The sequence below is a fragment of the Schistocerca nitens genome, chromosome 5 (genome assembly GCF_023898315.1).
Source record: "Schistocerca nitens isolate TAMUIC-IGC-003100 chromosome 5, iqSchNite1.1, whole genome shotgun sequence".
In the NCBI taxonomy this organism is placed as follows: Eukaryota; Metazoa; Arthropoda; class Insecta; order Orthoptera; family Acrididae; genus Schistocerca; species Schistocerca nitens.
Genome location: NC_064618.1, coordinates 674,535,419 through 674,550,810, shown reverse-complemented (window position 1 = coordinate 674,550,810; position 15,392 = coordinate 674,535,419).

The window sequence follows — 15,392 nt, the reverse complement described above, 5'->3', positions numbered from 1 at the left end:
GAAGGAATTATCCAAATGGGACGGAAATCAATACACGTGATGTACATGCACAGACAAACAAATGATTATAATTTCAGAAAAAAATTCACGATTTGTTCAAGAGGAAGAGATTAAAAAATTGGAGCAAGTCAGTAATGTGTTGATCCACCTCTATCCCTTGCGCAAGCAGTTATTTAGCTTGGCAGTGGTTGACAGAGTTGTGAGCGATATCGTCAGCTATATCGTGCAAAATTCTGTCCAATTGACACATTATACGTCAAAATAGCAAGATGGTTAGAGATCCCTGTCCATAATACTCCAAACATTCTCAACTGGCGGATGTCCGGTGACCTTGTTGGCCAAGGCAGGAGATGACAGTCATGAAGACAAGCAGTAGAAACTCTCACTTTGTGCATGCTGGCATTTTCTTTCTGAGACGTAAGCCCAGGATGTCTTGTCATGAAGGGCAACACAACAGCGCATAGAATACAGCCGACATATGGCTGTGCTGTAAGGGTGTCGCGGATGACAGCCTAAGGGGCCCTGCTATGAAATGAGATGGCAACCGTGACCGTCACTCCCTGCTTTTCGGTCATACGGCGAGTGATGATGAAGTTGGTATCCATCTCTTGTCTGAGTCATCTCCAGACACTTCTTCACCGGTCAGCAGTATTCATTTCGAAGTAGTACTCATCACCGAAGACAATTCCATTTTAGTCAAAGACATTCCAGGCTGAAGACATGTCTGGAGACGGCACAGACATCAGTGGGTTACCAACCTGACTGTCAACCACCTTATGGCCCGACAACTAGGAGTTATGGGCAGATGTGCCGTTTTGTTGCAGTACACCTCTGGTTGTCATCCCATGCAGCCTTACAACATAGCGGTACGTCGACGGTATTCTACGCCCCGAGTTTTTACTTTTCCTGCCAGGCCGTCCTGGGATTACATTTCAGAACGCCCGCCTGCACACTGCGAGATTTTCTACTGCTTGTCTTCGCGCTTGCCCAAACACTACCTTGGTCATCAACGTCGCAAGATCGCCCCAGCTGAGAACGTTTGGAGCGGTATGGACTGGGCTTCCAACCGGCTCGAGATTTTGACTCTCAAACGAGCCAGTTGGACATAATTTGGCATGATATTCCTTAGGAGAGATTCTGTCAATTAATGCGAAGCCAAATAACGGCTTGAATAAGAGCGAGAGACGGACCAACATGTTATTGACTTAGTTTGTGAAGGTCTTTCTCTTGAATCGTAGATGTAATTATTATGTTGCAGAAATTTCACTAAATAAACATATGGCTTGATAAGTAACTGGCGATAATCGTTTGTATACATGTAGAGAAACCTGTGATTTGATATCCTTATTAAACTTACTTAATAAATAAATTATAACTGTTTGTTTAACGTTAATAGAAATATGGTCATTCCGTAACTGGGATCAAGATCTACATAACAGTACAACATGATACATTGCATGTCTGAGTCATCTGTTATTGATTTGACAAGCAATTTTAGTGTAAAACATTAATAATAATTTTATACAAATCATAATAATATTAGTGAGCTTGCCTCACTATCGCCAATTAGACACTGTCTTCAGGTTTTTGTATCATCTGTGTAGGCAGTTAATATATTTTCAGAGAACGTACTAAGTTTCGTTTTTAACTTACCCAGTTCCTGAGTCGTCTTGTCTCGTTTCCTGTGTACAAGGGCTTTCTGAAAGTGGGTACTGTGGGATTTCCGACCAACCAGTTTTGCAGTGCGGGTTTTCAGACCAGAGTCTCCCCCCATGTAGATTTACGACAGTCATCCATCAGCTGCGAACGTTTGTATATTTATTAGTCAGGCAGCGTGCTTGCCAACTGCCTTCGTTTTCGGGTAGTTCCGTAGGTCTGAACTATACATCGTGCGTAATGGAAATGACAGAACAACGAAAGGGAAGCCGTGGAAGCAGAGATGGTCACAACTAGTGGGTGAACAGAAAATGTGATGAGTATACAAACAGGCTGTGCAGGAAATCCGAACGGAGTATTTGCTGAGACTGTCTGAAAATTGCAAATATTAGAATCATGGCTGAACAGCACATTCGACCAGTACGAGTTTGTGCTCCGTCTCTGCTGACTTCGATGTTGATGGAATGTTAGGCCATAATCGTCCTTCCTTTCTTTAAGTAATAGGAACAGTTGCATGGGGGCTTAATTAAATATAAAATGCAAATAATTTTAATTTTTTTTTTTGTCGCTGTCTGTCCGGTTACGAAGTCTCGTAACCGGTTGGCCCTGACTAGTATTAGTACGCAATCTGACTGCATAGAATAACAACAAAGAATGAAAGGAAACTTCCGTTAACACAATTAATTAATTAAGTCCCCAGCAACTATAAAAGCTACGAAACAAAAACTACGAAACAACAAAGCACAAGTGTAACTGTTCTGTGTGTGGAAGTGTGATTCAACGTACACATCTGGCACGGTTCTTCCTCAATAAGACAAGATATTTTAAACACCATTTATACTGAAGTAATTAAAAAAAACAGAAATACAATAATTGCATATAGAAACCAGAATTACAGTCTAATACACGAACACAAGCCAGATGCTTTGTTGACTGAACCTGTGACCAAGAGGCATTGTTGTTTAAGACATTTGAAATAAAAAAATTTTCTTTACCTTCATATATATTGACGAAAAGTACACTCTGATCATTACAACATCCCCAATCCAACAACATCTGGTGTCTATTGCACACAACATGGCCTCAAATAGTACAGCTATCATCATCCTCTCAGCAAGGCACTAACCGCCACAACTTCTGAACAAACACTCTCCACGACGACTTCTCAACTACGACTGCCAGTGGAGGCGGCGGAATAAAACTCTTTGGCGCAATCTCTGGCGCTGTGACTCAGTGTAGCCACCTTTCACAGTGTACCCCGAGACATTCCTTTCTTCTGCTTGCAATTTTAACTTCAACCAATGTCTGTGGAAGAAAACACAATAACTGTGGTTAACAAAGTAATGAAGCGATGTACACTGATGAGCCAAAACATTATGACCACCTGCTTAAAAGCTTGTTTGTCAGTCTTTGGAACGAAATCCGTCACTGATTCTGCATGCTAGGGATCCAACAGTTTGATGGCAGGTTTGTGGTGGTATGAGGTAACCCATGTCTACGCACAAGTCACGTAATTCGCTTGAATAGCCGGCCGCTGATTTTCGCAAGCGGTGATGGCGCCCGATAGCGGCCCAGACGGGTTTCATAGGATTTACATCAAGCGAATTTGGTCACCGAGACATCAACTTGAGTTCGCTATAATGGTACTCAAATCACTGTAGCACAGTTCTGACTTCGAGACACGGGCATTTATACTGCTGAAAGATGACGTACCCGTCGGGAAAGACATCAAACATGAACGGATGCAGTTGGTTCGCAGCTGTCAGCGTGTCTTCGACAACTACCACAGGTCCCACGCTAGTGCAGGAGAATGTCTCCCATGGCAAAATACTGCTCCCATCAGCCTGCCTCTGTGGCTCGCTGCTCGTTTCGAGCTGCTGTTCTCCTCGATGAAGACATTTGTGGAGACGACTGTCGACCTAGTCTCGCAAAAATGTGATTCACCTGCAGAGCCGACACACTTCCATTGATCGACGGTCGAATCCCGATGGTCCCGTGCCCAGTGCAATTGTAATTGACGATGCTGCGGAGCTCCATGTTCAAGAATATAAGGTAAACGGGGTGCTCCGAAACACTTGTGCGTACACCAGCATTGTGCTCTTTCGGCAGAGATGCCACAGATCAGCATCTGTTTTGCTTTACAGAACAGACATGTTCTGTGACGCGTCGTGGACGTCCAGCCACTTAGCGCTTAGTGGTAGTTTCACTCTCCTACCTCTTTCCTTACACGCTCACGACAGTAGCACTGAACATTCGACCAGCTTCGCCGTTTTCTAGATACTCGTTCACAGGTTCTGCATAATAATTTGTCAAAGTCGCTTATATCATTGTATTTCCTCATTTTCAGCCTATATCCTCACCAAGTTGTTACCGCACCACATGCAAGCAACGCCACCAGGCGGTATCCAACATCGCGGTGGACAGTGGTCATAATGTTTTGGCTTATCAGTGTAGAAGAAGTCCGATTGTTTTGTTGCACGTGTGATACAGTGGCACATCTTTCACTAAGCAGTGTTGATGCAGCATGGCTGGTAATATTGTAAGAAATTCACAGTGGAGGAAAAGTGATGAAGCTCGGAGACAGTATTTTCAATGAGTTCATGGAAAAGCCTAGTACACGGATTGAAACGTCGAATGTTTTTAACCAGATTGGTTAAGAGATTACACTTCTAAATATATCAGAAACACAAACTCGCGATTTCGATGTCACTGAGCCATTATAACCTGCCGAGTAGTCTCCCCAGCTGCTCACAGCTTGCTTCAATAGCCCGTGTGTTCTGCCTAGTGCCAAGGTATATTTACCTGGCCCAACCCTGTCACAGCCAATAGCCTGTGTGCTGCCGGTAACACCCATCGCTAAAACAAATATTCTGCATTCACATTCAATACTTAGTGGATGTCGCAAGAGGAGATTCAGATCCTCACGTAGTATAATCATACTTCAGATTTCCTTAGATTCTCTAAAGTGCTGCTTGTGATTGCAGAGAGAGATTGTAGACCATGTACACCCCTTCATAACTATCATGTTTCCCGAAAGCAGTAACATTTTTCAAGAAGATAATGCTCCATGTCATAAGGTCAGAGTATGATGGTGTGGTTCTAAAAACGCAGTGGCGAGAATTGATGTGCTGGCCCCCAATTCGTCAGATCTGAACCCAATGGAACACATCTGGGATGTGATCGACCATGGCGTCAGAACTGATCGCGCCCTCCCAGGAATTTACGGGTATTAGGTGACTTATGTGTGTAGATGAAGGGCCAACTCTCTCCAGTGACCTACAAGGACGTCATTGCTGCCATGCCGCGAAGCGTCGCGCTGTCATCCGTGTCAAAGGTGGACATACCAGCTATTAGGTCATAAAAGGTCATAAGCAAATAGAACACAGATTTGAACAAAATGAAGATAATAGTAAGGATGAAGTATGCTACGTGACCAAGATTCAAAAATACACGCTTTGTCGATCCCAGATCTTGTGCTGGTGCAATATCTACAATAAGGCATTTATCAGCAGTCTTGCTGCTGCTGCTGCCACCAATAGCAGCGAACCAGATACTGATTCTTCTCTTGAAACAATATATTACTTTCGGACTCATCAAAGCAAAAAGAAGAGAAAGGTGAATCATTTGCCTTTTACAGCTTGCTCTGGCTTTTATACATATGTACAGGGCCCAATGTGGACTATTCCGTCAGAGTAATGGTACGCCAATAAACTTAGCTCGGAAAAGGAGGATGCCTTCCAAAAATTTGTGGAATTCTGGAAACTGTTTGATTTCTTCTAGTGTTCACTCTTGTTCGTTTAGTTTTCACTACACTCGTTCTCTCTCTACATAGGTATGCGGAAAACACAAAATGCTGTGTTTTACAAGTCGTTTGATGCCTTTAAAAACCAAATTCGATAATGCAGAGTTCGTTTTAGATGGAGAATTTCTATTGCATAGAGTGATATTGGACGCAAAAGAACTATTTTGTTTCATAATTAGAAAGTATGAGGACTTCATCAAGTGTTAGTATGGCAGAAGGCTCACGACTGTTTCATCGACTCCCTCTGTGACAAGTGACAGGAGCAGGCAATGAGTGTAGCGGCTGCGCAGAGCTACCAAAAGAACTGCACCAGTTGTCACGTGCAAGCAAAAAACTTCAGTAAGCGTGGTAAAAGATTCATTTCTGTCGAAGGAACATAATAAACAGCGCCTTATTTCTTTATTGATTGCACAAGTTTAGGATGATCACTTTAGTATTCAGCAAGTTATTGAGGACGCCGATACTCGTTGCCACTGCTACTGCTGTTGACATTTCTCAGCACTCTGTGTTGATGTCGCTGGGGAACACACCGACCGCCTTGTGATTCTGACCGCTACAGCCACACTGTCACCTTTTTCTATTGTAGCCAGGCGAAGGCAGACAAAGTGACGTGGACAGCACCCCCTAAATTTCAAGTTGTCTCACGTATCGAAAGGTAATTTTTTCCTAAATACCTTCAGTGTTTGCGACAAGACATCGTAGTTTTTCGGCAAAGGAAAACTGAAATTCCTCAAGTCATTGCGAACGAAAAACATCCTTTAGAAAGCAAAAGACACTGTGCTCGACATCTATTGAGAATCTCAGGGTGCCCCAGAGAGCATCCCAGAGTGCCCCAGAGAGCTACAACACTAAGAAGAATCGCTTCTCGGCTTTTGGCAAGATCAATGTGTAGTATTTGTGGCCCTTAAAAGGGCCGTTTATTGACAACTGCTTTCAATGATTATATAAAGTACAATCACCCACAATGCGACAATCTTCCAATGAAGAAGGACCACTTGCCTTCACTTATGGGTGAACGCTACAATCGGAATTTATCTTATCTCTTACTTCGTTCTTTTTACCCTTCGCAGAAGATGTCGAAGCACCAAGAGTGCCGTCCACATTGACAAGTGATTTGTAAATAAGCATTCGCCGACGACGACGAAAACAACGTTTACGTAAACGTCGTTTTCGTCGTCGTCGGCGAATGCTTATTTACAAATCACTTGTCAATGTGAACGGCACTCTTGGTGCTTCGACATCTTCTGCGAAGGGTAAAAAGAACGAAGTAAGAGGAGTTGGTAAAACTTCTCAATTTGTTCTTATTCATGGACCTACTTTATTTTGTGGTGCGAGGTTAAACTTTTCTATAATGAAATAGACTCGACAGAAGTTCGTAGCTGTCCGGTTCTGCGAAGGTGAAAGAAAGCCATTAAAATATGCTTCATTATCAAATCTTTGAAACAATGTACATCAAAGACATGATTCAAAATCATCACAAGCAACGCTCGGTAACATTTTCTGAGAACCTATTTGCGGTTACAAGCTTGGAAAAGCAACCCACTAGAGTCACTGAAATGGGACTTAAAAATATGGCCTCTTGCAAGTTCTCGCTACTAAAGAAGCGCACCTGCGAAACTATTGGAAGCCATTTACCGCACAGGGTGCGCTGGAGATTGTTCCTGCAGGTAAAACATCACTGAGTGTCCCGCGCTTTGCCAAGTATGTCTCCTCGAAATCGAGGTAAAGTTGACGTCTGAAAGAAAACTTTAAAAATATGCTAAAATAGCAGAAGCATAATAAAGTTTACTTAAAACAAAGCCATTTACAAAATGTGCAACCTGAAATCTGGCGAGCTTCCTTATATTATGATATTTAATCACTGCTCTAAAACTTCTGATTTTTTCTTTTCAATTTAATCGTGGCATTTCATACTCTTGTCTCATTTTACCGGTTTTATCCAGCCGCATCATTCCCATATATTGTGCACTTCCTTCTAACAGCAATATCTTAGACTTTTCGTGAACCCTGGTAGTGGAAGGACCAGGCAAAATAAGGACTGAACAGCGTCCTTATCAAGATTTATATGAACACTTCTCAGGAAAAGTAAGTTTACCAATTAGGTCAACTTGACCTTAACGTATTAAGACGAAACCGCCTAATTAGATATAACAATATAAGAACAATTAATCATATTCTATAAAGCAATTCTTCAAAGTTCTTTTTCTCTGTTGAGAGGATAAACGATTAAGAACAAAACTCAAGAACGCTCCAGATAACAGTATTTTATAACAAGCATGATAGCAAAACAGTCTTCAAAACATTCAGGTAGTAAATATCTTTAGAATGTGTTTGATATTTTAAAATAAAAGACATAATTCAGGCTTACCTAAAAGGAGTTCATTGAAAGGAAACAAAAACAGATTAAGCTGCTTGATATGAAAGCACCATGTATCGGGTAATGTGGTCCGGATGAACGGTCCGAAAGTTATTTACGGCAGGCTTGAAACGCCGCTCACCACACTCCTCCAGTGGGTACACGACCCAAGGCAAAACATACGATGATAGCCTGATTTACAGAGAAGTAACTTAACTAAAACTAGTAAAATCTTAGGTCATCAGATTACATACTGGCAGCGTAGACAAAACAGTTGTGATAAGTCGCTGAAAGATAATAAGGCAACTTGCCAAGGAAACCACCTCCACTTACTCCTGATAGTAAAGAAGTTCAGCCGGCAACCAAGATTCAGCTTCAAATCACACTATGAGGTGGAAACGGTAAATATCTAACCATCGTGCCGACGGTAAACATAGGTGGAAGGGAGACACGAAAGTTTGACTCGTGAACCTCAGCTATGTAAAACGCAAGCTTGGCTTGAAAGTCTAACCAACCAAAAACATGCAGCGAGATTTGCCTCGAAAAACGCGTAAGCTTGTGGTCTCCAAATATCAAAAGAAAACGACTTGTCCATTTAGTGCACAAACTGCCAAAAAAAAATTGGACGTTATGAATAATGACACACTGTATGTGAAAAACCTTACATAACCTACAGCATTCAAAAACCTCAATAATTTAAAGCATACAATCAAATCACAACTCTATGAAAATTACCAAATTAAAGCTGTTATGTTTTCATACCAGCGACACAGTCCTCAAATCGCCTGGCCAGACGCAGGAACAGGGAACAACAATAGCAGGATGCTGAAACAAGTCCGAGATAGAAGCAGCAAGACACAGACGTTCGCAGGAACCGAACCAGCCAAAGTTATCACGCGCACAGCGGGAAGCAATGTCAGTATTTATGAATGCTACCTGGCGTTGAAGACGAAGCAATGAACTAAAAGTAGCTCATCAAGCATCCGAAGCAGTTGTGCAGTGGCAGACAGTGGAAAAAATTTGCCAGCTGCCAGAAGATGCGCGAATGGCGACGACCCACCGCTTGCCTCCCAATCTGGTCGCCGAAAGGCAATAGATTATCTTACTATAGACACCGTTAATCAGTTCGTGAAATTTTTGTGTTACTCTGTAAACGTAGAGAAGCAAGTCATTGTATTTAAGGCTACTTGGGATTTGGTATGTCAGGTCATTTACCCCTTTTGTAACGATTATTTAGCTGCAGTGGTCAGCAGTGTGCTGGCCTGCAATGATGATTTGTGTGAGCTATGCTCCATGATAATTCAACAATGACTGTCTGCTCGGTTCAGGAAGGAGTTAATTAACTAATTTGTGGAAAATGCGTACTGCCGCCCTCGCGTTCAACGTGCATCTTTCGGATGCAGAGATAGTGGCTACCATTTCACAGAGCATTAATGAAGAGGACTGCCCCTGGATTTTGTTTTCGGGAAGGTCTGCCAAGAACCAAGATTAATCTGGTTTCTGACGTTGGCATTGCTCAAGTGGAAGCTAGATATGAGCATGTTCGGGAAGCCAGACATCCTCCGGGCTATAGGACTACAGTTACTAAAAGGTAACGTGCAGTAAGGAATGGTGTTTCTATTGTGGGAGCCGGGACATTTTGCCCATACATGTCACCGAAAATCTAAATCGACTCAAAACAGCTGACCCCAGAAGACAAGCAGACGGTGACGCCCAGTCTCTACTCCCCACACTTGCAATCACCTAAGTGCTGCCAGTTTGCATCCCCTTCCCTATGTTTGCACGAGTATTAACCTGCGTGTTGTCGTCTTGATTCTGGTAGTTCTGTGTCCTTATTCAGCTGTGAATGGTATCTCAGGTATCACGCTATTTGTAACTTTTGGCAGTTACAAAATGTGGTTAATAGTTGTTCTACCTTTAGTGGAGAGCAGCTAGTTGCCCTTGGCTTATTGTGCATTTATTGTGGGGTAGGTGATTTTTTCCTGTCCTCTTCAAGTCTTGGTCATCAAAGGTCTGAATGTCGATTTACAATTGTGCTGTGATTCTATTAGTAAGACTGGCCAAGGGCACTTTCATTATAATTTCGTGCACTCCGTAAGATTACCTTTTGTTGGCATGCCTGTAAGTCAGACGTCCATTCGGTGGTGGTTTAGTAGAGGAAATGTGATTTGGACCTGTCTCAATTGAGGAGGCAAAGCAAGTGTGCGCAGTTCTATAGCATCTCTGACGAACAGGCTCGAGTACTGGATCCAACTGATATGTTAGCTTCCCATCAGACACTCTCCCTACCACCTGCCATTACCGAATACGAAGTCATTGCACCAGGAAATAGAGAAAATGTTGGGCAAAGGTATCATCCGGCCATCCATTTCAGCTTATGCTTTCCTCATTTTTCTAGCGAAAAAGCCCATTGGAGGAGGGTTTAGACCCGTTGTTGATTATTGTGTTTTGAATGTCAAGTGGTACCTGTATCGGACCCCTTGCCTGATATGCACCTTTGTTGCACATTGTTCACATGGTTTGCCAGGGCAAGATATTTTATCATCCTGGACCGCAACCAAGCCTATTATAAAACTTCCCTTGTGGAGGAATCGAAAGATGTAATGGCGTTTGTTACAGATTGAAATCTGTTTGAATGTAACCATATCCCTTTCGAGTTGTCCACCGGAGCAGCGGTCCTTTCCCATTTCCTCGATTCTGTTTTAGACTATATCAAGTTCCATTTCATTTATAATTACCTGGATGACGTTATCATTTACAGTAAGACTTTTCCTGAACATCTGTAGCATCTCCGCCAGTCACTGGAAGAGGTGAGAGAGATAGGGTGAAACGTCCCCTTTGAAAAATTATAAATGACTGTGCTTAAGCTGACACACAATATTTTTAGCGCAACGCAATCTGACTTTGAAAAATCACTACAAAAGAATGGCCCTGACTAACAATAACCTATAACTTTCATGAATCACTTACCTCACAAAAATCTTCCTTACTCGAACTACTGCAATACAGCGAGCGCCACTACTACCAGCTAAATAAAAGATTGAAACTACTGAAGGCACTAACTACTGATAGGCATAGTTAGCAAATGAAAGGTTTTGATAGAGAACAAACAATGTATTTACCTTAATAGTGTTCAAAAGTCATTATATATATATATATATATATATATATATATATATATATATATATATATATATATATATATATATATATATATATATCAGTTCATGACATCCAGTCTTACAAATGTACTTTCTCCAATGGACACACGTCCAGATCATCCGCTCTCAAAACTCCGCCATCTCTCTCCCCACATCCACCTCTGCTGGCGGCTCACCTCTAACTGTGCAACGCTACGTGCTGTTAACAGCCAAATGCCCAACACTACAATAGCAAATTCCAACAATGCAAACCAGCCATAGACTGCACACAGCACAGTCAGTGATTTTCATATAGAGCGCTACATGGCGTTACCAACATAAAAATCTAAACAGCCTACCTACAAGGGTTAAGTGTGAAATCCTCAAAGGTTAAATTAGTGTGGGCTGAAGTCTTCTTTTTGGGTCATTTAGTTTCGGCTGATAGGGCTTGTGAGGACGATTCGCAGACTAGGGCTATTCACAGTTTTCTTTCTCCTACAACCAAAAAGGGAATTTCTCGGTTTGTAGGTTGACAGAGATTTAGGAACCAGATTTTAAATTGTAAGACATTTCCAGGGGCAGTTATGCGGACTCTGACCACAACTAATTGGTTATGAACTGTAGATTAAAACTGAAAAAACTGCAAAAAGGTGGGAATTTAAGGAGATGGGACCTGGATAAACTGACTAAGCCAGAGGTTGTACAGAGTTTCAGGGAGAGCACAAGGGAACAATTGACAGGAATGGGGGAAAGAAATACAGTAGAAGAAGAATGGGTAGCTCTGAGGGATGATGTAGTGAAGGCAGCAGAGGATCAAGTAGGTAAAAAGACGAGGGCTAGTAGATATCCTTGGATAACAGAAGAGAAACTGAATTTAATTGATGAAAGGAGCAAGTACAAAAATGCAGTAAGTGAAGCAGGCAAAACGGAATACAAACGTCTCAATAATGAGATCGACAGGAAGTGCAAAATGGCTAAGCAGGAATGGCTAGAGGACAAATGTAAGGATGTAGAGGCTTATCTCACGAGGGGTAACATAGATACTGCCTACAGGAAAATTAAAGAGACCTTTGGAGAAAAGAGAGTCACTTGTATGAATATCAAGAGCTCAGATGGAAATCCAGTTCTAAGCACAGAAGGGAAAGCAGAAAGGTGGAAGGAGTATATAGAGGCTATATATACAAGGGCGATGTTCTTGAGGACAATATTATGGAAATGGAAGAGGAGGTAGATGAAGATGAAATGGGAAATATGACACTGCGTGAAGAGTTTGACAGAGCATTGAAAGACCTAAATCGAAACAAGGCCCCGGGAATAGACAACATTCCTTTAGAACTACTGACAGCCTTGGGAGAGACAGTCCTGACAAAACTTACCATCTGGTGAGCAAGATGTATGAGACAGGAGAAATTCCCTCAGACTTCAAGAAGAATATAATAATTCCAATCCCAAAGAAAGCAGGTGTTGACGGATGTGAAAATTACCGAACTATCAGTTTAATAAGTCACAGCTGCAAAATAACTAACGCGAATTCTTTACAGACGGATGGAAAAACTGGTAGAAGCCGACCTCGGGGAAGATCAGTTTCGATTCCGTAGAAATGTTGGAATACGTGAGGCAATACTGACCCTACGACTTATCTTAGAAGAAAGATTAAGGAAACGCAAACCTACGTTTCTAGCATTTGTAGACTTAGAGAAAGCTTTTGACAATGTTGACTGGAATACTCTCTTTCAAATTCTGAAGGTGGCAGGGGTAAAATACAGGGAGCGAAAGGCTATTTACAATTTGTACTGAAAGCAGATGGCAGTTATAAGAGTTGAGGGACATGAAAGGGAAGCAGTGGTTGGGAAGGGAGTGAGACAGGGTGGTAGTCTCACCCCGATGTTATTCAATCTGTATATTGAGCAAGCAGTAAAGGAAACAAAAGAAAAGTTCGGAGTAGGTATTAAAATCCATAGAGAAGAAATAAAAACTTTGAGGTTCGCCGATGACATTGTAATTCTGTTAGAGACAGCAAAGGACTTGGAAGAGCTGTTGAACGGAATGGACAGTGTCTTGAAAGGAGGGTATAAGACGAACATCAACAAAAGCAAAACAAGGATAATGGATTGTTGTCGAATTAAGTCGAGTGATGCTGATCGAATTAGATTAGGAAATGAGACACTTAAAGTAGTAAAGGAGTTTTGCTATTTGGGGAGCAAAATAACTGATGATGGTCGAAGTAGAGAGGATATAAAATGTAGACTGGCAATGGCAAGGAAAGCGTTTCTGAAGAAGAGAAATTTGTTAACATCGAGTATAGATTTAAGTGTCAGGAAGTCGTTTCTGAAAGTATTTGTATGGAGTGTTGCCATGTATGGAAGTGAAACATGGACGATAAATAGTTTAGACAAGAAGAGAATAGAAGCTTTAGAAATGTGGTGCTACAGAAGAATGCTGAAGATTAGATGGGTAGATCACATAACTAATGAGGAGGTATTGAATAGAATTGGGGAGAAGATGAGTTTGTGGCACAACTTGACCAGTAGAAGGGATCGGTTGGTAGGACATGTGCTGAGGCATCAAGGATCACCAATTTAGTACTGGAGGGCAGCGTGGAGGGTAAAAATGGTAGAGGGAGACCAAGAGATGAATACACTAAGCAGATTTAGAAGGATGTAGGTTGCAGTAGGTACTGGGAGATGAAGAAGCTTGCACAGGATAGAGTAGCATGGAGAGCTGCATCAAACCAATCTCAGGACTGAAGACCACAACAACAACAGGTATGATGAATTTTTTTGTCAAGTAGATGCCTAAGTTCGCCTATTTGTGGACATAAGGTGAGCATCCTACCTTTGACACCCTGAAGAGTGCCTTCAGTAACGCTCTGGTACTTATCTTCTGAAATTCTGACTTACCCTTTATTTCGCAAACCGTTGCTTCGAGTACGGGAATAGGAGTCGTGTTGCTGCCGGTAGAGGATGGAGAATGTTGCCCCATTGCTTATGCATCATGTGCTTTAACGACTGCAAAGGCCAAGTATTCGACCTACAAGCTTGGGTCCCTCACTGCCCTATTCGGGACCAAACAATTAGAATTTTGCTTATAGCACCGTCAGTTTAGTTTAGAAACTGAGAAACAAGTTCTCTCAGGGGTGCTAGTGTGCGTCTTTTACCGGAGCGAATTGCCATGTGGGCGGTGCGTATTTCTGCATTCAGGTTCTCAGTAAAGCACATAAGTGGTGGCGAAAACGTCACTGACGCATTAGCCGTACGTTTGAGTCAGGCCAGTAGGGAACTTCACTTGGATGAATGTCCAACCATGAAGCCACTCTTAGTGTAGTCTTGGATGAGGTTCCTAAACTGTTTCGTGATCTTGGTCATCAACAAAATTCCGACCTGGGGCTGTCACATGCCGTGCGGGATTAGCCGAGCGGTCTTAGCGCTACAGTCATGGAGTGTGCGACTGGTCCCGGCGGAGATTCGAGTCCTCCCCCGGGCATGGGTGTGTGTGTTTGTCCTTAGCATAATTTAGGTTAAGTAGTGTGTAAGCTTAGGGACTGATGACCTTAGCAGTTAAGGCCCATAAGATTTTACACACATCTGAACATTTTTTTTTGGTTGTCGCATATTAAACAGTATCTTCAGGCTAGGGACGAAGTGTACTGGTACCTGCTTAAAAATGGAAATTTGTGTTTACAGACATGCGGTGGTGGCCAGTGGAAATTTTGTTTGCTTTGAGATGTTATTCCCGCAGTCTTAAAATGTTATTATCAGTCGCGTTTAGGTGGAAACATAGTTATTTATAAAACCATACATAAGATAATGCAACATGTGACCTGGTCCTCGCTCTACAAAGTTATGAGATGGATGGTTGAGCAGTGCCGAGAATGTAAGTGGTCAAATCCAAGTTCGGGCCTTAAGAGCGGATTGCTGCATTTCATCCTCGCCTTACGTCATGTGGAACCTCTTCTCATTGATTACGTCAGCCTCCTTTCCTGGATTCAGGTGAAGTTACCGTTATATTTTCTTAGCAGTGGACGCATTTCGCAGTTTTTTTGGTTGATGCCGGGTGAGAGGATAACCGTGGGGGCCAACAGTAAATATCTTAGTGACCTTATCTTACTCATTGGTCCTCCTGTCACTATAGTCAGCGATAATGTCCCATGCTTTGTGTCTCGGGAATTCTGTAGGTTTTGTTTTTGGCGTAGGATCCGTCGCTTAACTACCACCCCTTATTATTCTCTACCGTTCCTTGCGGAGAGGGTTAACACGAACTTGAAAACTGTACTTATTACTTACCACTCAGAGGTGCAGTGGAGGTGGATCATTCCCTCCTGTTGTTGACTTTTGCTTTCAAAGAGCGAGGCACTAAGTTTACCAGGCTGTTCAAAATGGCTCTGAGCACTATGGGACTCAACATTGTAGGTCATAAGTTCCCTAGAACTTAGAACTAC